The sequence below is a fragment of the Oxyura jamaicensis genome, chromosome 2 (assembly GCF_011077185.1).
Source record: "Oxyura jamaicensis isolate SHBP4307 breed ruddy duck chromosome 2, BPBGC_Ojam_1.0, whole genome shotgun sequence".
In the NCBI taxonomy this organism is placed as follows: Eukaryota; Metazoa; Chordata; class Aves; order Anseriformes; family Anatidae; genus Oxyura; species Oxyura jamaicensis.
This window is the reverse complement of record NC_048894.1, coordinates 112114972-112136218: the sequence shown is the minus strand read 5'-3', so window position 1 is coordinate 112136218 and position 21247 is coordinate 112114972. Positions and strand designations below refer to the sequence as shown.

At 38.6% G+C, this 21247-nt stretch overlaps 1 long non-coding RNA gene across 3 annotated transcripts in view; it reads right to left on the bottom strand.

The window, feature by feature from the left end:
- LOC118161297 overlaps positions 1 to 21247 on the bottom strand; it is a 141231-nt gene that overhangs the window by 44014 nt on the left and 75970 nt on the right. For all 3 annotated transcript variants that reach the window (XR_004747928.1, XR_004747927.1, XR_004747929.1), the window contains one exon: positions 3381 to 3559. This is a non-coding gene — a long non-coding RNA (uncharacterized LOC118161297). The remainder of the gene's footprint in view (positions 1 to 3380; positions 3560 to 21247) is intronic.

Sequence of the window (21247 nt, the reverse complement as noted above, 5' to 3'; positions counted from 1 at the left end):
ATCACCCTCTTCAAAAAGAACAAATTATAATCACGACATGTAATAGCTCCTGAGCAACGTTCACATTCCTGTCAGGGGTTTTGAAAAATTGACAAAATGGGATGTAGATATTAAGTGGTGTTTTTTGTTTTTTCCTTACCCCTAAAAGATACACATACATTAAAATAGCTTCCTGGCAAGCTGAATTTCACAGTTTTTGTCACTTTTTACAGCCTGTCTTGATTTATAGAAAGTGTTATCACCAGTATGCCAAGCTACAGTGCAAGAGGAACTGCTGGCCATGCACAATTGACCCAATTCTTCATGTGTGGAGATTAAAAATGAAGCCTCTGGAAAAGCTAATGTCCTCTATCATATCTGGATTCTGGAACCTCTGTATCAACACTAGGTTATGAAGCCCAGAAGCAAAATCTTCTTTTCTGGGACTAATTTTTTCCCTTTGGTATCCCCTAAAATAAGAATAAGGACATTTCTGGAGTCTGTGTTCTTCACCCCTTGCCCTGTGGCTGAAGCCCTTGGTTCGCGCTGGACTGTCCCTGGGAACTCTCCAGCAAACAATCTTGGGAAAGAAGGAATTGAAGGAAATTGCCTCCTCCCTCTCCATAGACCTCCTGCACAAGGCTGCTCCTTTGATGAGGGACAGACAGCATATCCTTCCCTCTTGTCATAAGTTCATCATACCAGTGGGCTCAGAACTGGCCAGTTCTCCCTCCACTACTTCAAACAGAATAGGAGCAAGGCCACCATTGGTGTGGCCTTCCTTCTCCTACAGGCAAATTTTTGAATCTGTTTTCAGTTTGATCAATTTTCTAACAACAAAAGCAGGCCTGAGAGACCAGCACCTCACAATGGGAGCCATATCTGGGATTAACCTCTACCACTGCCACTGCCTGTGGCTTCTGCTCTTCTGCAGTGGATCACCAGGATAAAGTGAAAAGATGGAGAAAAATGGGAGTATCTTGTACATTTTCTGTTCACTGACCTTTTCTTCAAACTGGCTTCTTGCTTGAATAATGGGGTAAGAATATCACCAGAGTGTTTCTCTCTCTTCACTGTGGTGCCCATTCCCCCAGACCCAGAGGTATTCCCCTCCCATCTCAAGTGGAAATCTGCATTCACCATAATGGAGGTCACAATAACAACAATGGATATATTTATTAGAAGCTGTTTTCAAAGCACAGGGAATGAATGAAATCCCCATCTGTTGCTTTATATCCTGCTGTTTTAATCCTCTGAATCACTTGCAATGAGAAAGGAAACACTGGACACGTGACAGAGATCCCCCATCTCCATTCTGCCATACTTCTAGGGCCACTAGAAGAAAAGCCACTCAAGCAGAAAAAGGGGACGGTTGCAGAGCAGCCTCTTTGAGGAGCTCTCTCAGGTTTGGAAAGGACTTAGTGGTCTGAAGTAGCCTGGCTCTGCTGATCTCCAGGGTATGCTACAGGAAGCATCTTTCTACTCACACTGGTAATGACTCTTGTTTGAAGAAAAAGAATTTATGCAAGCTCTGTAGCAAGTGAGGGGAAAGCATGGTTGCCTGCTTTAAGTGTTAATAGTAAATTACCATTGTGGTTTTGTTGTTGTTGTTGTTGTTGTTGTTTGTTTAATATTTTGTGTTGAGGGGACACTTGTGTACCTCCCACCAAGATAAATGTATAGGCACAGGCCTGGACTTTCCTCTAATGTAAGTTACTCTTTAGTTGCTGTTTGCTGGCATTGTGCAATAGGTTCCTATTTCCTTTGTGCAGGTATATATGCAGCCCTGCCAACTTCTGCAGCCATAATACCTTCAGCTCAGCTTTAGCCTTTAGGCACTAGCAGCTTTTCTCTCTTTAGCAGGGCTGGGAACAGGTGTCCTTTGTGTTCGCTTTGCTTTAGTGTAGAGCCTGTGCTCAGGGGAGGGGTGAAAGCAGGGGATGGATGGGAGGGTGATTCAGAACTGAAGTTGTTAAAGGGGAGGCTAGTGTCTCCTCTTGGTCCCAGGTGGGCTTCCTTTTGTTTAGTCTACCAGAAGAGCAGCACATTTCCTGCTTTACATGTACAAAAAAAAAAAAAAAAAAAAGATGTTGAGAGCTGTGGGCTCTTAGGGAAAAAAATAAAAAATAAAACAGGAACAAACCAGCCCCCCTCATCTCCAGCTTCCTTCAATGACACAAAGCACCATAAACCAAGTTCTACGTATAATATGTTGCTGATATACTGTGATATATAATATTGCCTATAAAATTAGTCATGTGTTATTGCACGAAGTCGTGTGTTCCATAAGAGCTGCCTATTTAGCAAGCTTGATCAAGAACATTAAATATGAAAATAAGGAAAAAACATTTAACATTGTTGAAAAGTAATTAAAAATATATTTCACCATATGCTTCTCTGCCATTACTTCATTTCAGCAAAACAAATGCCTGGAGCATTTATTATCCCCCATCATTTTTTAAAGAGGCCTAATGTTCCCACTTGGCACAGGAGACATGCAGATAAAATGAATCAGCCCTGAAATGAATTGTGTGAAATGCATTTGTCTGAATTCAAACAGCTTCCCCGTAGTCAATAAATGTTCAAGTACTTCCGATCTCTCAGAATGTGTATCTCTGAAAATAACTATTTTTTGTTGGTTATAACACTGTGCATAATCTTTGACAAAGGCTAAAATGCCATTAGCTTTATTAGCGTTCTTCTGTAGTCAGTGTTACGAAGTTTTTTTTACTAATGCAACCCCCAAACAGCACTGGTATTAAGAAAGCCAAACAAAAGAAAAAAAAAAAAAGATAAATAAAATACAACACATACATCAAAAAGCTTTCAGAGCACAGTTAAACTCATGAGACTAAGTTCATCCATGGTGCAATTACACTCTTTTCTGTGCCATGATGCCAGGAATAAATTTGACCATGGGGTTTAAAGGATGGATTTAAAGAGATTTTATTTTAATTCATGGTGGACTGAAGAAGGTATCTTCTTTCATAAATGATGATCCAAAGAACAGTTATTCACAAGGCTGCATTCTGAGTTTTAATAGGGAAAAAAAAAAAAAAAAAAAAAAAAAAGTTGTATCAGCTGGTCAGTTGGTGCTAGGGGAAAGTGATATTTTTTTCTGGAAGAACAATTGTTTAATATAAAGGCAACCTCACAGAAAAACAGTGACATTGTTTGTGTCAAGTGCTAGGAACACCCGTGATTAATGAAAATCAGATATAAACACAGCTGGATAAAGATATTCATGTTGTGTAGTTGATACAGTAGTTTATGCATTACTGGCATTTAAAAGTGTGCTGTTTCTCTTTGTCTTTACACAGTCTCCTTTTGAACATGTGAAACTTGACCCTCCAGCCTGCATAACAAAGCTCTGCCATGCAAGACAGCTCACTGGCACTGACCTGGCACATAGCTGTGAGATGAGTGACCTGAGACAGAAATCAAATGCAGCACATTCTTCCTGGATGAACGCAGGCGAGGAATGTGTTGGAAGTGATGTGAGAAAGCCTTATGATGTTCTGCAACAGCCAGAAATATATTCCCCTCTTTTTCTGGGAGCAGAGGAGGGAGACAGAGGAGGCTGAGGAGGAAAGATGATATCAGGATAGTCCAAAAGGTCTGGCTTTTCCTGTAACTACATGGAGGGAGGCATGAGGGGAAACGTGGCAGAATCAGGGCAATGGATGTGGAATTTGTCTCTCTGGGTAGACTCAGCAGGAGCAAGCTTTCCCACAGCACCACAAAGCCCACAGCATGCTTTTCCTAACAAATAATATATCCCTCCTTCTCCCTGTTTCTATTCTGCCCCATATTATCATTCCAGTTAAAACACCCCTTAAAAAAAAAAAAAAAAAAAAAAAAAAAAAAAAAAAAAAAAGTGCAGCACTGGTTTCAACTGGTATTTGCAAATGGAAAAGCTGGATTTGATTTTTCAGCTGTAAACAACAATTCCACTTGGTAGCCTGGAAACCTTGGCAACTCCTAAGTAAATCACTATCATTCACTGCTGACCACCACTAAAGAGCGTGGCTGACAATGGCAGACCAAGAAAAACACCTAAATATTGAGATCAAGAGTAGAACCATGAGAGCTAGCAGAACTCTGTGATTTTCAGCAGACACAATTTGGTTACACTTGCAAGATATAAAAACTGGCTGTGCAGTTCAACCTTGACAGATGTATTCCTTCACCTCTGGAAGGCTTTTTTTTAGCAGTGCTTTGTCATGCAAGAAGACAGCACTGATGCAGAGAGTCAAGGTGGTGAAGCTGGAGAAAGTACCAGATTTGTATCTTTACCAATGGGACCAAGGGCATGTGCTGATCAATGAATTCCATCAATAAAATAATGTATTTTGAGCACAAGCTTTTTTTGCCCTTTAAGAAATAAAATAATCCAGGTTTGAATGAGCTTCTTTAATACCGTCAATTCGTGATTTGATCTGCTCTTAAAAGTTTTGCTAGTTACAGAGCTGAATGGAAGTATGAAGAGAAATTACACTTTAAATAAAAACATGCAGGCACAGTTCCCCAAGGAATAGATTTTACTTTATATTGAAAGAGGAGTTGTTTTTTTCTAATGTAAACTCCATTTCTAAAAAAAAAAAAAAAGCTGTTGGTAGGGGTGGATATAGCTGTACTGACAGATCATTTTAAGTGCAGACCAGCCCTGTACAACAAATGAAGTATTTAAGTACAGAACCTAAGAAGTTTACCTACATCTGTAAACTGATGAGAGATCCCCATTTAAGAGATGCTGTAGGAGTCTAAACTATTACAAGTTTAATTACTGCTGCAAATGAATATTTTACTTACTAATTCAGTTAGATTAAAAAAAAAAAAAAAATCCTCCATGATTTTATTATTACTTAAACCATCTATAATCTTCTAAAGATTCAGCACGGTGGATTTGTGGTATCAAGCTAAAAGCAGAGGGAGGAGAAGTGTCAGTAATGCTTGCCATGGCCACTCCCCAGATCAGCTATATATGACCATCAGAGATATCTTTTATATACCAGGCTGGTATATATGTTCCAGGGGCCTTTCAGCCTACAGACCCCTGCTATAAATTATACAAAGCAGCATCAGAACATCTATTCCACTGTTACATGCATATTATATATATTAATGTATAATATATATGTTTTAATTAGTGAGTGTTTTTAGCTACTCAGAATGACTGAAGCTTACTTTTTTTTTTTTTTTTTTTTTTTTTTTTTTTTTTTTTTTTTCCCAGCAAGGATGTTTATTGAATAAGTATAAATTAGCTCAATTTTGAGCTCAGAAGTAGTGTTGTCCTGATACAAAAAAGTGAATTTCTGCCAGAAGGAGAAGGAATAAATAAGTGTCATCTCCTGATGATCATAAAAGCAGAGGAGGAAACACATATGTGATTTGAAAACAGGATTACTCATAGATTCAAAAGTAATAAATCCAATTACCTTGCTTGATTCATCAATAAATGGGAAGACAGTATTTGTTTTATTATCAAATTAAGTTATTCTTTGAAAGTAATCCACTTAAAATAATTGTTTCCTAGCATCACACAAAAGTAATCAGTAAAAAGGAACGTAAACTGTCTTTCTACTGCTTTCTGAAAAAGGTCTTTCACATTATCTGAGCACCAGGTTATCCCATTATAAACAGCAGCAAAGAAATCCAAGGAATCCAGAGAAGTAAATGCTTCGTTTATAATATCTCTTACTCCAACAACCTAGCAGTGTGGTTTAAAAGCAAGAAGTGTCACACCTGCCACTCAGACTAAAACGGTCTTTCAGAAATATTGCAAGTCAGCTACTGTTGAACTCTCTATCCTCAGTGAAGTAATGTTGGTCAAACATTTGATTGCCAGTGTTGAAGTACTCTCAGATGCACCTTCTGTTCACAGGATATTACTCTGCATGCAGTTTACAAAAAATATTGGTAATGCTGGTTCACCAATTTAAAAACAATAAAATAAAATAAAATAAAATAAAATAAAATAAAATAAAATAAAATAAAATAAAATAAAATAAAATAAATAGACCCCCCCTATCTCAGGAGTCATAGTTTAAGTTAAAGCACAGGGAATTTAAAAAAAACCTACAACAAGTAATCCACTATGGCTGTAATGTGTTACTACAATTTTATGATTTGCCTGAGCGGAACTTGCAAATGTAATGTTTGTAGCAAAATATGTAGTAAAATGCTTACAATCTGATCTTTACCTTTTTGAAATCTACTTTCTGCAAGGCAGCCATACCCACCACTGTCTTTAAACTCAAAAACAGCAAGGTATCTAGAAAGCTGTCTCATATTCATAGTTTGGTATGCAAAAGCATTAAACACCCCTCTAGTTTCTGAAAGGAGATCATCAATCAGACCAATACAGACAAGGCTTTTCTTTGCCATCAAAGATCTGATTCATCTCATGCAAAGTGAGATCCAATAGATGGATTAGAGAGATTATCTGGCAGCAAGCAGAACTTTTTGTGTTTGCTCTGTTCTAGCAAGGCTGAGAAGGTTTTCATCCATCTGCATGGGGAGCCTTAGTTGCCTTCCTTGGGGAAGAGGTGAGCTGCAACTGCATTCCATTACAATGCCAGACATGACAGAATAGCTGTGACTCACTGATGATAGATTAAATTTTAAAAGACAAGTTTTTTTAACTTTGTAGGCGTGCCAGGCTGAAGTAGCCTTCTAATAATAAAAAAAAAGTTAAATAAATGAACAATTTTAAGCTGGAATTTGGACAATTTTTAAAATGCATTCCATGATCTCATGGTCCATGAAAAGCACCATCTTATGGGGACCTGGTACAATGACTCAGAAATTCCTTTTTTACTTTATCCAATGTTTATAAAATGTTAGGAGCTGCATTATAGTATATGCAGACCATCATTCTCTAATTGGAGTTGTCACTAACCCTTTGGATATTCACGCTGTTCAGCTTCATACTATCACATATATGCTAGCTAAGATCTAGCTTAATAATGGACAAGCTGAAGAACTCTTTGGAGTTCTGTTATTTCAACATAACAATCTATTTCTGGGTGTCATTAATACTAATTTAGAAGTTGTATGTACTTATCTAGGACCATAATTTTAGCTGATAGAGACCCATCTGAAGGCATGCTTTCTTGGCTACAGTTGAAATCAAAATGTAAAACTATACAATATCTAACAATACTAATGTAACTGCATGGAGAGAAGTGATAACTATGTATACAAATGTATATATAATCTTCAACTTGCGGAATATGGCATTCTATTGGCTTGAGAGGTGGGCCTGTGTGAACCTCGTGATGTTCAACAAGACCAAAAGCAAGGTCCTGCATCAATCCAAAGCACAGATACAGGCTGGGCAGAGAATGGATTGAAAACAGCCCTGAGGAGAAGAACCTGTGGGGTTGGTTGATGAGAAACTCAACATGAGCCCACAAAGTGCAATTGCAGCACAGAAGGCCAACTCTATCCTGGGCTGCATCAAAAGAAGAGTGGCCAGCAGGTTGAGGAAGGTGATCATCCCCCTCTGCTCTGCTCTCATGAGACCCCACCTGGAGTGCTGCATTCAGCTCTGAGGCCCCAAGCACAAGAACGACATGGACCTATTAGAATGAGGCCAGGGGAGGGCCATGAAAATGATAAAAGGGCTGGAGCACCTCTCCTATGAAAACAGTCTAAGGGATTTGGGCTTGTTCAGCCTGGAGAAGAGAAGGATCTGGGGAGACTTAATAGAGGCCTTCCAGTACTTGAAGGGGACCTACAGAAAAGCTGGGGAGGGACTCTGTCAGAGGATGTAGTGGTAGGACAAGGGGGAATGTTTTTAAAATAAAAAATGGTACAGTGAGGTTAGATATAAGGAAGAAATTCTTTACTATGAGGATAGTGGAGCACTGGCACAGGTTGCCCAGAGAAGCTGTGGATGCCCCCTCCCTGGAAGTGTTCAAGGCCAGGCTGGATGGGGCTGTAGGCAACCTGGTCTGGTGGGAGGTGTCCCTGCCCATGGCAAGGGGGCTGGAATTAAATGAGCTTTAAGATCCCTTCCGACCCAAAACATTCTATTTTTTTTTTCTTATGTAAAGAAAAAATGTATTTTCTTTATGTAAAATTATTGCTGCACATTTTGCTTCTGAGATAGTTTAATTCAACAGTTTCATTTAATGATACTCATTCTCAAAAGAAATTGCTGTACTTGAAATTTTAGGGAACCTGAATTCAGTGGAGAACAGTTTAAATAATAATAACTGATGATGTATCAGAAGAAAAATCTTAGGATAGTCAAGGGGAGAGAAAACCAATAATGATTAAAATAAATGAACAAAGAACAAAACTCATAGATGTAAATTAAGTCAAATACCTTTAGGCTCCTGTGAAGTCTTAAGCATGGCACTACAGGCTAATTTCAGGGAGAAAAATCAGAGGAGAAATTCTGCAGTGATTCTAAATAAAGTATACTATGAGCACAAGGATTAAATTCAGTGCACTAAATGAAAAATAATAATAATAATAATAATCTATTTTTGTCATCAGGATTCTCTGAATCCATATTTTTCAGTTCCACTCTAACCACATTTGGGATGTTTTTTCTCCTTTTCAGCACACTTATATAAGATTTTTCACTTAGAATTCATTTGAACAGCAGAACAAAAGCACCTCTGGAGTATCGACTGTTGGACTGGGATGTGCATTTTCCCTTGTAAAATTCTGAAATCTAAAATCCACCACTATTTTATAATATGAAGACTACATCTCCTCCTCTTAAGTGGTGCTGTGGACAGAATTCAATGCTGAGGAGACTGGTAATAGCAGACCACAAAACTAAACAGTGAGGACTCAGCTCCCATAGCATTTGAGGGCTCCAGGTGGCTGCATCTCTGCTAAGGAAGCCAGAAGAACTTGTAGTTCCTAGTTCTCTTTAGGTGCCTCACTTGCATGTGAACTCCAAAGTAGGGAAGAACCTGGCTGCTGCATCCCTTTCCTAACTGTCTCCAAAAAGGAACGTGCCTGTGACTGAGGTGGATACCACTGCATATTTCAGCTGGTGCCCAGAGAGGGAAACCAAGGGACCAGAATCAAAGGCAGAGCCTCAGTGGCTGGGCAGACTTTGAAACATATAATCAGAAGTGCTTTGAGCAGAAAATTCTAATCCTTCTGCAACTGTTTTTTTAATCTTGAATCCCCTAAAAGGTTAATAGCACCTGGATCCCATTCTTTGGGCTCCTACTAAGTCACTCTTACTACACATGATCTTACAGCAAATACACAACCAAACCCAAGCAAGGGGTGTCTTCTTAAGAGGTGCTTGGACTTCCTCAGTTCTAGTGTGCCATTTCACAGAACTCGGCAGAACAGAGCAGCAATTAAATAAAATATCAGGTTGATGTTTAAAAAGAGAGAAATGATCAAAGCAGACTCAAAATATGTAAACATATTTGTTGAATAGTAACTTAAGAAACACTGGGTGATACAGACAGTAATGAGTCTTAGTCCCAAAGGTTAAGTTCTGGGTTTGTTCATCAGTTCAGACTTCATTCAACATTTTTGACTTTGTGGGAGAGATGAAAAATCTCCTGCCCTCACTCCATCTGAACACGGCCCCCCACAAGGGTAAAACTCAAGCCCAGAAGACATCAGAAACACTTAGAACCTCAGTGCTTTCAGAAACCAATGTGGCAGCTGTCTTTTACACTCTTTCCTCAGTAACTCACACAGAGCCACAGAGCACTTTTTTTTTTTTTTTTTTTTTTTTTTTTTCCACCAGTGTGGTGAAAGCAGATAGTCACAGAGATCCCTTTCTGTCTATGACTAACAGCTGTAGGTGTACAAATGTTGGGCTTCGTTTGGTAGAGCGCAGTCATTGTATTCGCTATGTTAAAAGGCAGAGAGCTCGGTTTTGATGTACTGTTGTTAAGTGGCATAGCTCCGTTTGCACTTCTTGAAGGTTTGGACTGGTGTCTCTGTCTTGGTTTGTCCTTTTGCTAGCTGAGCTCAGTGAACTTAAGTTCATACTGAGAGAACAGACTTTGAAGTTATCAGAGGCAGGTGTCAATGTTATCATCAATAGCACTTTTGACACATGACTTCAACTCAGATTCTAACTGCATTTTTGCCAATACACAATCCTTTAACTTCCTCTGACTTAGCATAATTGCATTACAGGAATTTCAAAGAGCTCTTTGAACCAAGGTACAATTAACATTATTTCAAAGGACATTCCCACCCAGCAGTTACCCCAGGTAAACTTCCTTTCTGAAGGAAAAGTCTGCTTGAATGTAAATCAGCTTCTTCACTTATGGAAGCTGTTTCCAGTCTCCTCTCAAATACACTTTCACGCCAAAATCTGTCTTCAAGTATTTGCATGTTATAAGGTACATTTTCAGCTAATAAATAAATAAATAAATAAATAATTTTAAAGATGCAGTTGTTTAACACAATATGAGTCTCCGCCTGTAGATTACTAGGTAAAGAATTCAAGTGAGCAAAAGCTATTGACGCTGCAGATCCTACGTGAAAGATATCAGTGGTCTTCCACCTCTAATCTAATTAAGGTGTCGCTGGAAATCCCAACTGCAAACTTGCATTCTGAATGTCATCTGTAGATAGACAAAGAACAGTCTTTGTCTTTGGAGCAAAGACTGAATGATCCTATCTTCTGTCCACTGCTGGGTAAAGAGGAGACTTCAGTCTCCACAGCTGTCATTTCAGCACCTTTATATAGCACTAAAATACACTTAGAAATATCCTAGTGTCTTAATCTCTACACAGTGTCAATTAGGATATCATCCAACATTAGCTAATCATGCACATCCTCTTCACTTCCCTAAGCCAGGAACTGCTGCATGAATGGGAGAAGATAAGGAGTGTGTTTTTAGGAGATTTTAAATGACAGTGTTTAATTTCATCATTATTTTTAAGGAAAAAGCCTTTATAAGCCTTTTAAATAACAATCCATGGCCATGTGGAAATGTCTTGGCTGGCAATTATAGGTGAAGATACTGTTTTATAAGAAGCTTTGAAATGTCATAAGAAATTCTCTTTCCTTTGCATCTAATCATGCTACAATTGCCAGTATTTGCTGCACCCAAACCATGCAATTTCCAGGAGTAGCCCAATTGTGTGCCATGAACATTTATGAGTTATACTTTATATAGTATTTGTTAGAATTTGTGTAGAAAATGAGGAGCTTTCATTGTGCAATCATCTCTCATTTTTCTAAACACATGCAAAAGGACCTGCCTCCACTTTTTTCTTGGATTATCAAGGATTAACTTAATGATTTCTGTTGCAAACACTATCATACAAAAAAGAAAAGAAAGAAGAAGAGGAGCATTTTGGTAATATTTAAACAAGAAAATCATTTCTAATAATAAGCAGATGCCACAAATGATCATTAGCATAGCTGACCACTTCAGTTCAGCTTGGGTTTATTCTGAGCCAAATGTTCATCTTTTAGATCTGTTTGCATTGGAGATATCATAAACTGCACATAAACTGCACCTCTTTCCTGAAATATCTCATGCTACAACTGAAATACTGTCTCCTTCATCTCAGGAGTTTTTTATCAATAAAACCTTGTTTACAGGTGACATCATATAACCACTTTTGACTCCCTCAAAATACCACTTAACTGTCAAGCCAGGGCCACACATTCATTCCTGGGACTGCAAGGGAAGATGAGTTCTATTAGATGAGCCATTTTAAAGTGTAGCACCTGGAATAAGAAATCTCAGATTTTACCTGCTGGTTTTAGTGGTTTTCACTACATATTTTAATATATCTTTTTCAAGTTCAACACAGGAACAAAATACTTGCATTGTTCACTCTACATATGGAGAATACATGGTAGAGGAGATCTAAATCTGTGTTCTTGAACTAATTATTTCCAAAAGGAGTCTAAGAAAGATTTAATCAGGTGGTATTAATAAATTCACCAAGTCTTCATGATCATTATGGTCATGCTTTGAGAAAAGATCACAAACCTAAAAGACAGCTGCTCTCAAAAAAAAAAAAAAAAAAAGCTCCCAGAAACTTGCTCCTTGCTGTGTTAGTCCAGATTGTGTCTGGAGTGAGGAGATAAAAAGCACTGGATTCACAGTGCTCCAAAATTGAAGCAGAGCAGGGGTGAATCAGGCCATTAAATTTGTAATCAGATCTGTTGATTGTCAGAGTGCTTTTAGATTTGTTCTATTTTAAAATAACTGGAGTTTTACTTGAAAAGAGGATATATATCACAAACAGGTTAGCAGCCCTGAAGAGTTGTTTAAAAAAGATGAATTCTCAGGTTGTCAGACTTGACAATACCATATAAATTTCTATTCAAATTAATCAATTACAAAGTCCATAGGATCTGCAGAACAGTCCTGGGAGCAGTCTTCAACTGCTGAGCATAATTTTACCACTGAGATCAAGGTGTTTTACCTTGTTGCATAGTTTTTATTTTTTTATTTATTTTTGTTTGTGCTGCCAAGACACACCTGCTGGTGCTTCCTTCTTCTTTCCTGGAAAAAAGATGGGAAAAAAAACTAAGTTTTTCTCAAAATATATTTAGCCACTAGGTTCAAATTTTCCAACAAGAGAATATATATATTGTTCATGAAAAAATGTGTGTTCATTTACATTTGCTCATTTCTATACACCCTTTTTTGTCAAACAGATATTTAAAATATCATTTACACATTGGTAAGTTTATATACATTATATTTAGAAGTTACTCTTCTCTTTGCATACTTAGTAAACATTGGCATAATTGCCCAAATAAAAAATAGCATCAAATTTAGCAGGTTCTTGTTATGATAACCCTAAACAACTATGCTTTAGTCATTTGATAATTAACCTTTCAAGCAGAGACAGAGATTATTATGTATTTCCCCATAGCTATCCAGTTATTTGTCTTGTGTACATTCTGAGTCTAAGAAATTGTATACATCTTTTGCTCCTTAAACAAAGGCAAAAAGAAAAAAAGTCATCTTCAATCACTGTCATGAACATTATTTTAAATTGCTGATGGCTTTCATCTCACCACTGTGCAATGCCCAGTCTGTGGTCTTGCACTTTACTGCAGATCAAATCTATGTTGTCTCTTCCCCTTCTCAAGCTGACCAGACTTGGGAGGAAAACCCACCAGTTATCAGCTGCGGGGTGACAACGGTGCTGCAGGAGGAGACAGATTTCTCCCCGACAAGGCAGAAGAAAAATCTTTTCCTGACTTGCTGTCTTGTGATTGAAATGACACATTGGTACATCTTTTTCTCTTACATGATTCTTACAATCACAGCTCATTATCCTTGACCTGTCCTTAGCACTGTACATTCTGCCTAAAATAAAGGCTAAATAGTCTTTTTGACTGCTCTGTTCCCATGGAAAACTTGTTTGTTTTGTCAGAAGCCATATATTTAAGAAGAGTATCTACCTTGACAACTCCAAGAGACCTTGACTGCATCAGGCAAGAGTTCTACTCTTTTAATAGAAATATCTTCCCTTGACGAGGAGTAAATATATCACCCCAAACTGCCTCTGTTCTTTTCCTCTGTCTGACATCCAGAAGAGGAGATGCAAGCAGAATGTGTGGCTCACTGGCCATAGAGAAAAAAGTAATTCTGTCCTAAATAAGAAAACAGGCAGTTCTGGATGGAATTCAGCCTCCAGAATACAAGGACAGGAGTTAAAGACCATCCTGATTTTGGTGTCATATACTATGATCTTCCCAGTTTAGAAAATGCCACATTCTTTTGAAGTGCCCACAGAAACATCTGTATGTTTTTGGGACCAGCCACATTAGATGTTAACCATTTAGTGCCCTGGAGCAGGATTACTCACCAGAGCCTGTAATCTGTTTTACCAAAATCCTTCAAATGAAGCAGGGTTAAGTTTTCAAAAGCCATCTATCCAAAATTTAGTAAACACAGATGATGTATTTCTTCCTGGTCATGGTCTGCCTTAAGACAGCAGCACAATGGTAGTCTTGCCAATGCTGCTGAGTACAGCTAATGGCCTTTTTGTCTAAATTACAGTTGGTCCCTCTAAAAGCATGTTTCCTGCCAAGTGTGGTTTCACAAAACGCTGAGTCAGAGGAGCTGGAAAGAGAGACCAACAACAGCAACGGCAGCTGGCAGCAGAGCCATGAAATTAACGACACTTTTAAAGGTAAGTATAGGAAACAGTAATGTTTTGGGGCAAAAGGAGAAAAGCTAGAATGCAAATAAACTGGAAGACAAGATAAGCTGCAGCCTACCATTTCCCAAAAGGGAATATCATAATATAGTGGTTTGATTACATATAGAGTAATGCCTTAATATTTAGGACTAGATCCTTTAAAATATTCATGTGTTTCATATTGGACTAAGGGCTCAGATAAAAAGTCAGGTCACCATACATCAGCATAGTGATCTGTCCCAGGAAATTTGAGGCAAGAGTCCTAAGTCAGTTCACTTGATATTTGCCTAAGGGCATGCACATTGGCAGCTCCTGTACGTTAAGTGATAAGCTGTGGGTTGTTAAGCAACAGCAATTCACCCTAGTATCTAATGCACATTATGTCTAAATACTTATGAGGATTTTAGCAAACTTTCTTACTTTCAGCTGGGGAACGAGTTTCACCACTCCATCTCCCAGAACTTGCCCTCAGCACAACTGGTCACCAGCTCTAAAAGATGGGAAAGGACAAGACCATGAAGCCATCAATGAAAAGAATAGATGATTTTTTTCTTCTTACAGCTGATTCCTGTGAATGGGAAGAAGAGTATAATGAAAATAAAGAAAAGTGAGATGTGAGATGGTGTTAAAAGCAGTTTAGGGAACCCCCAGCTTCTGTGGCCTTGCTCCCCATCACCACATCAAGTCTGGAAAGCATTTGTGGGAGTACAGAATGGACTACATGACAGATCTGATCCACCTGAAAATTAACCTCCACTAAAAATGCTTGTTTTCCATCTAGGAAAATACTTAGTGTATATAAACCTGCTCTGAGGTCTGCGTAACCAAGAGGGCAAGAAGAAGTGACTGCAGGGCTGTTTTAGTCATCACGACAGTGGAAAAATATGCATGTAACCACAACCACCTTCTTAATCTTCAATGTCTTTTCCTGCACCAAGCTCTAATTGTAGCCACCCGGGACCTGATCTTGTTTCCACTTAAATAAACTGCATCTTTACCATTAACCTTGATAGGAGTCATATTGATTCTTGATATGTAAAGGATATGATTTTCCACATTTCTCCAAGGGTAGTGTGGGTCTGGAGGGGTACACTGTCACATCACTGAGTCCAGTTTAGTCAGTCTACTGCTCTGTAGTAAGTACTTGGTCCCCAGTGACTCAGAGACCAAGCACCACAAGCACCCTGTACCCCATAGAAAAGATGCCAACATCCCAGCACTGAAGAACAAAGGCTTAGCACACTGTAGCTGGTGCCACAGCAGAAAACATTACTGTTGTGTGAGTAGGGCCCTTTCATTAGTGTAGAAGGTGGGTCTCATGCACAGGGTGGGTTCCAGCAGCAGCTAAAGCCAAGCTGGTTCTGTTCTGCCAATATCTCACCACAAAAGAAGGGTCACAAAAGGACGGAGAGAAGGACCATGTCAGCAGTATCTGAAGATGGCCCTCAGTTACAGTGAAACTGGGGACTTAGGTTACCAAGTTCAAAGGGGATAAACACAAGCCTTCTCACAGCTTTGCCACAGGCAAGAAGCCAAGGCCAGCCTAGCAGCACAGAACAATTACAGACAAAGATACCAGACAAGAGAAAGGAAGAGACTTAAGGGCCACAGCTTGGCCCTTTTCACCCCATGAAGAAAGTAATCAGAGCAAGTCTTTATTTTTGCCCAGGCCAGTTTCTTGCCTTTGACAGGGTTTAGAGTTTATAGTTAGAATCATCTCTTTCTGCTTCTTTTTTTCCTCTCCCTGCTTATAATTTAAAATGATTGCTGAAGCAGATAAGCAACGCAAGGGATAAATGCTCCCTTATAACCTTAAACAGGGAAAAGAGACTGAACCTCAGACCTATTCTTCCAGTCTTAATTTGTGGAACAGAATGAGCAACATCAAGCTGGAAGGAAGTTCTGTAAAGCAACTGTTTGACTGGCATGGTGAAGTTGTTCAGCCATGATGTTGATGGGTCCTTTATGGAGCCAGTAATGTAATGAAATAATGATAAGTTTTACCGCTGTTTTCTACATCATGTCATTTGTTTCAGAGGTGTCAGGTTTTGGAGTGTTGTTTTTTTTTTTTTGTTGTTGTTGTTGTTTTGTTTGTTTTGTGTGTGTGTGTTTGTTTTTTTGTTTCTGATATATAGTTTTTTGAATTTATCTGAGTCTTGGCCCAGATTTTCATTTGTAAGGAATCCCATACTTGAACCTCTTATTCATGCTTGTTTTGTTTATTTTCTCTAAGGAAATGTTTTGCATATCAATGGAAAATATGAGGGAGTTTTCCCTAAACCATTTATTAGGGTAACAGTTAAAGAATGCTACCCACAGTGCACTGAGGAAGAGAAAGATACAAATGTCTTTGGGCATTCAGAATGTCAGGCTGGACATTTGTGTGCTGTTGGAGCAACCTGGGGGCTTTCTGCTGATGCTCAGCTCTTTTTTATATGTACTTTCTCATCGCTACATTTTATTGTTGTTCATAGAACCTCACTTATGCATTCCCTTTCATTCCTTAATATTTTTCCAGACGAAAATCTGCCTGAAGCATTTTATGCACTGATAGAAGTTCTCCTCTTTTTTCCTTTGATTTAGGTTTTATTTCATTTTTTTTTCCTAAGGAAAATAGATAAAGCTGATAAGCTGGGGTATGTAAGGACAACAGAGATGCAAACATGTAGACAAAGTGGGACTATGTCTCATGAAACCAAAGCTTGTACAAATGCCAAGAAAAGCTTCCTGGATTGCACAGAAAGTCCCTGCAACATGTAACCTCTAAGTAGCTCTGTTGCTACCTTCTTCTCACTTTCTTTTTTCAGTGTCCTTCAAAACATCTTCCCTATTCTTCCTCATGGTCTTTCACCATAGAAAATAATAAGGTGCATGGATAGCAGGATAATCAAGCATCTCTTTAGGATGTGACCCCAAGTGCAATTTGGTCTCCAAAGTAGACAGGAAGATTTGTGTTGTTTCACAGTTGTCAACAACTGTGTTTTCTGTTTGACTCCAACTTTCAGTCTGTAGCTGTTGGAGCAGTCTACAGGAGCTGACAACTATATGCTGCTCTGTTAACAAGGGGGCAAGTGGTGAGAAAGAGGAAGATATCCACATTCATATTTCCAAGAATGAAAGGCATATTTATAAATATGCAGAGCACTGTTATTCATGGAAAGCCTGTTACAAATGAACTTTAAATCTCTTTGCATCCTTACATTTTCTAGAGGTGTTAAGATCGTAGTATGGTAAGGGCTGGTCAGGCAGAGACATTTTAAAAAGTTACGGCCTGGTAATAGCCCATTTAACAGGTTAAATGAGCATAAGTAAACACAGACTTGTGTGTGTCAGAAGATTTAATTTTATGATACTTTCAGTACTCATCGATTTCCCCCTTTTTTTCCTGAACAGCACCCATAAAGGAAAACTCTATAGGCTCACCTTTTTCACCTTGCTTACAGAATACATACAGATAACTGACTGCTGTAGGCCCCTACATTTTTAGCATTAAGGGAAAGCCATACATGCAGAAGAAGTAAAATTAATGAAAAGCAGAAGCACTAGCGCACCAGTTTAAATGGGCATTATTCAGAGCAGCAGCCTCCAGGCATAGCATCTCTCTGTCTCCACTGTTGCAATGGGCTCCCTCATTAACTGAACGGAGGAAGGGGTGAGGCTGGGAGGAGCAGGGCTGACACAAAGTGTTCTATTGATGGGTGCAGGATGTCTCCCGTGGGCAATCTGTAAGACAGGCAGGGCTGCTGAGGGAGTATGCTGCCTCCAAGGCCCTTGGACTTTGAAGTGCTAGAGTTTTGCCCCATCCCTTCTGTAGACTGGCTGGCACTTCTAGTCCTATTCAATCAGTAAGAATAGATGGGAGGGAAGGAACACAAAAGATCCATTTTGAGAAGTAAATGTGAAGTTTTAGTCATAAGGGAGGATTGAAGTAATCACATTTTTGTATGATTTAGAAATGGCTGGGCCTGATGCAGGGTCAGAGGTCTTACATCCTATGGCAACTCTTCTCTGTTGAATACTGGCAAGTTTTATGGTGTTTCTTGTTGTTGTTGTTTTTAAATAACTCAGGATTTGCCCTGGAGTGCAAAATGGGTGAGTTTGTTTTGTACCTCAAAAATACAGATTAATGATTAGTGGTAGCAGCTGACTTCAATTTACCTTCAGTCTAATATATTTTAAATCTGATTTTCTTTTCAGATAGCACAGGTTCTTAAATCCCATGGTACCTTCTTAATATTAGAGCATATATTGCCTCTGCTGAAATCATATAATTGTGTATTCATGGCCAACTCCTAGAGTTCCCTAATCTTATTAGTGCACTGAGTTTGTTAATAGCAAACAGCATTTTTTATAACTGGCCCTGCCCTGGATCAATCTAAAGGCTGGTATTTATGGGTAGAAAAGATTTTGATGGTGTTCCAGGAACAACCAAGACACCTCTACATATAAACCTTATCTCATAGACAGAATGACCTGCATGTTAGAGGTTGTGTTTTGTTTTTGTTTTTGCTTTTTTTTTTTTAATTCTGAAACCAGTGACAGTATATTTTACTAAATATGTCATTAAATGTAGTACCTTTTTGAATTAATAGCATTCTACACTCTTCATCTTTATGTTAGGTTTGCCCCATCAATCTTAAGTAAAAAGTTCAAAGTGTATTAGGGCCAGGTAGATTGACTCTTGACATTGCTTAAAAGAGCCTCATAACAACAGCTGCAGATCTCCTGAGTGCAAGTTCTTCCATGCACTGTTCTTGTATAAGCTAATATAACAGCTTCCTCCAGTGATTCATAGGTGCGGTAAGTGCCCCCAGGGGACTACTGCAAGCTGGCAGAGCAGAGCAGAGCAGACCTGCTCTTCCACAATTGCCCACAGGGTCTGATTTCCCCTGCGTCTCCTAAAAATGGAGCATTTTATCTGTGAAACCAAACCAGCCATAAAATGCAGCAAGGAAATAAGTGGGTGATAGCATGCTTTCCTTTTTTTTTTTTTCCCCCTTTTTCTTGCTGGATTTTTCATTGCTGTGCTTTACTGTGGTTACAAGATGTTAGTCACAAGACCGGAGCTCTAGATATGACACAGCCAACTGCATTAATCATGCCTCTTAAGAGGCAGAGAAAGCTGTATTCCAGAGGTATTAAACAACCTTCAAGCCCAATTTCTAGATAAAATTAATGAGCTAGAGTCACCAGTCTGCTCTGGCTGTTGTGCACTGCCCCACCGGTAGAAAGGAGATGTAAAACTAGTCTGGTGGGCCAGATAAATGCCTCTTGAGGTTGTTTTCTATTTCTAGGGAAGCACAAGAGGACCTGGAACACCTGACCCAGGCTGTTTCCACTTCCCTCTCTAAGTCATGATGTTATTTAATTGCTAACATTTCCAAACATATTGAAAAAATATATTAATATGGAAACCAGGAAAATTAAAAGATCTAAATTATTCTCTACCTTAGTGTTCTAATATTGATTATACTTTATAAAGCATGTAATTATATTTCTGCGCACAGCAGAAAATACACTGACAAGTTTTCAAATACTGATCAAAAAGCATACATTAGAATGACAACTATTCTTGGATTTTGAAGGAATTTGTCCATATAATTGCCTTCATCTCAATAAAGAGAAGAAAATGTGACTTACTAGATCCACAAAAGCATTTAGGAACCTGTGCTCCATAAAAATCAATAGGAGATAAGTGCTTAAGTGGCTTTGTAGATCCAGCTGGTATGTAAATGACAGAAGTTCTTACCTCTTCTAGACTCCTTATTTACAGGTGGAAGACAACATCGATTGCAGTATCTGTAAAATATCAGGGGGGCTAGGGGGTGGTAGAGGGAGCAGAAAAACATTTCTACACAGATATTTTTTGTATCCACAACACTAGGAATATAGTATATCCCAAGTAATGTAGGGTTGTGGGGGTTCTCTTTTTGTTGTCTTTTGGTTTTGTTTTTAATTTATTCTGATATTCAGAAAGGAGTGCTTGATTTTTGTAGCTAAACCTGTACCATAGGAATCCGCAGTCTGTTTAAGGGAGCACATAGAAAATACATCAATATGTCAAGCAATTGTTTGAGGCAAAAGTAGACATTCTGGACAATTGAAACCTTTTCTGAGATTTTCATACTTAAGGAAGGATTGATCTTCCATCCCTGAAGTACTTCCAGCTCCCCTGGTTTTCAGAATGGCTTTTAGATACCTGACTACAGAAAGGAAGATTCAGTTGCCTTAATTCCCACAGATATATAAAAATTCGTAATAATTCTAGAAAAGCATTATTCAAACAAAAAGGCAGAGAAAAATCTGTTATTTTCCACATTCATCTTTTATTTCATACATGGCAATTAACAAACTGGGTTTATTAGGCTAGGAAGGTCCTTAAGAAGTCAAGACACTGAAATACCTACAGTTTGACCTGTTACGGAAAAGGAGGATAAAAGTGCCCTCACAAATAATATAATCTTCGCATTCTAAAAAGGTTGTCAGATAAACCATCACAAACAGCAGACAATGACCTCTAAGAAAAACTCTTCAGTAAATAGGGCCTGTTCCTTCCCTCCTTAGTAATACTATAAATAAATACTATAAATAGAAATAACTTACTTTGCCGATTTTACATAAGTTTACAAACTTCATGGAATTACACCAATGTGAGATTAAAAAAAAAAAAAAAAAAAATGTGGACTACATCAGCTCAAATAACTGATTCCACACTGATTAGGAATCAAAGCAGTTTTGAGCAGACCTCACCCAGGTCACAGGCACATTTCTGCCTGTATCACTGTATCTGTAGCATGCCCTGATCTCTTCAGAAGCCCTTGCAGCACACTGCTACTGTTCCCAGATATGAAGACAGCATCCAGCATTTGGCTAGACCATCAGAGCTGGAGCCAGAACAGCTTCCTGCTGAACAGACCTGAATAAAATTATCCAGAGGGCTTTGGTAAAAATTAGTGGGCTTCAGTAAAATTACTCAACAGACCTTAGTAAAAATTAATTGCATAGACTAGCCTAAAGCACAAAGGAAAGCAGTACCAAATGATCAGCAGCTGGGTTTGGCTCACAGTGGAAAGAGCTAATTTGATGCTGGTCAAAAAAAAAAAAAAAAAAAAAAAAAAAAAAAAAAAAAAGGGGGGGG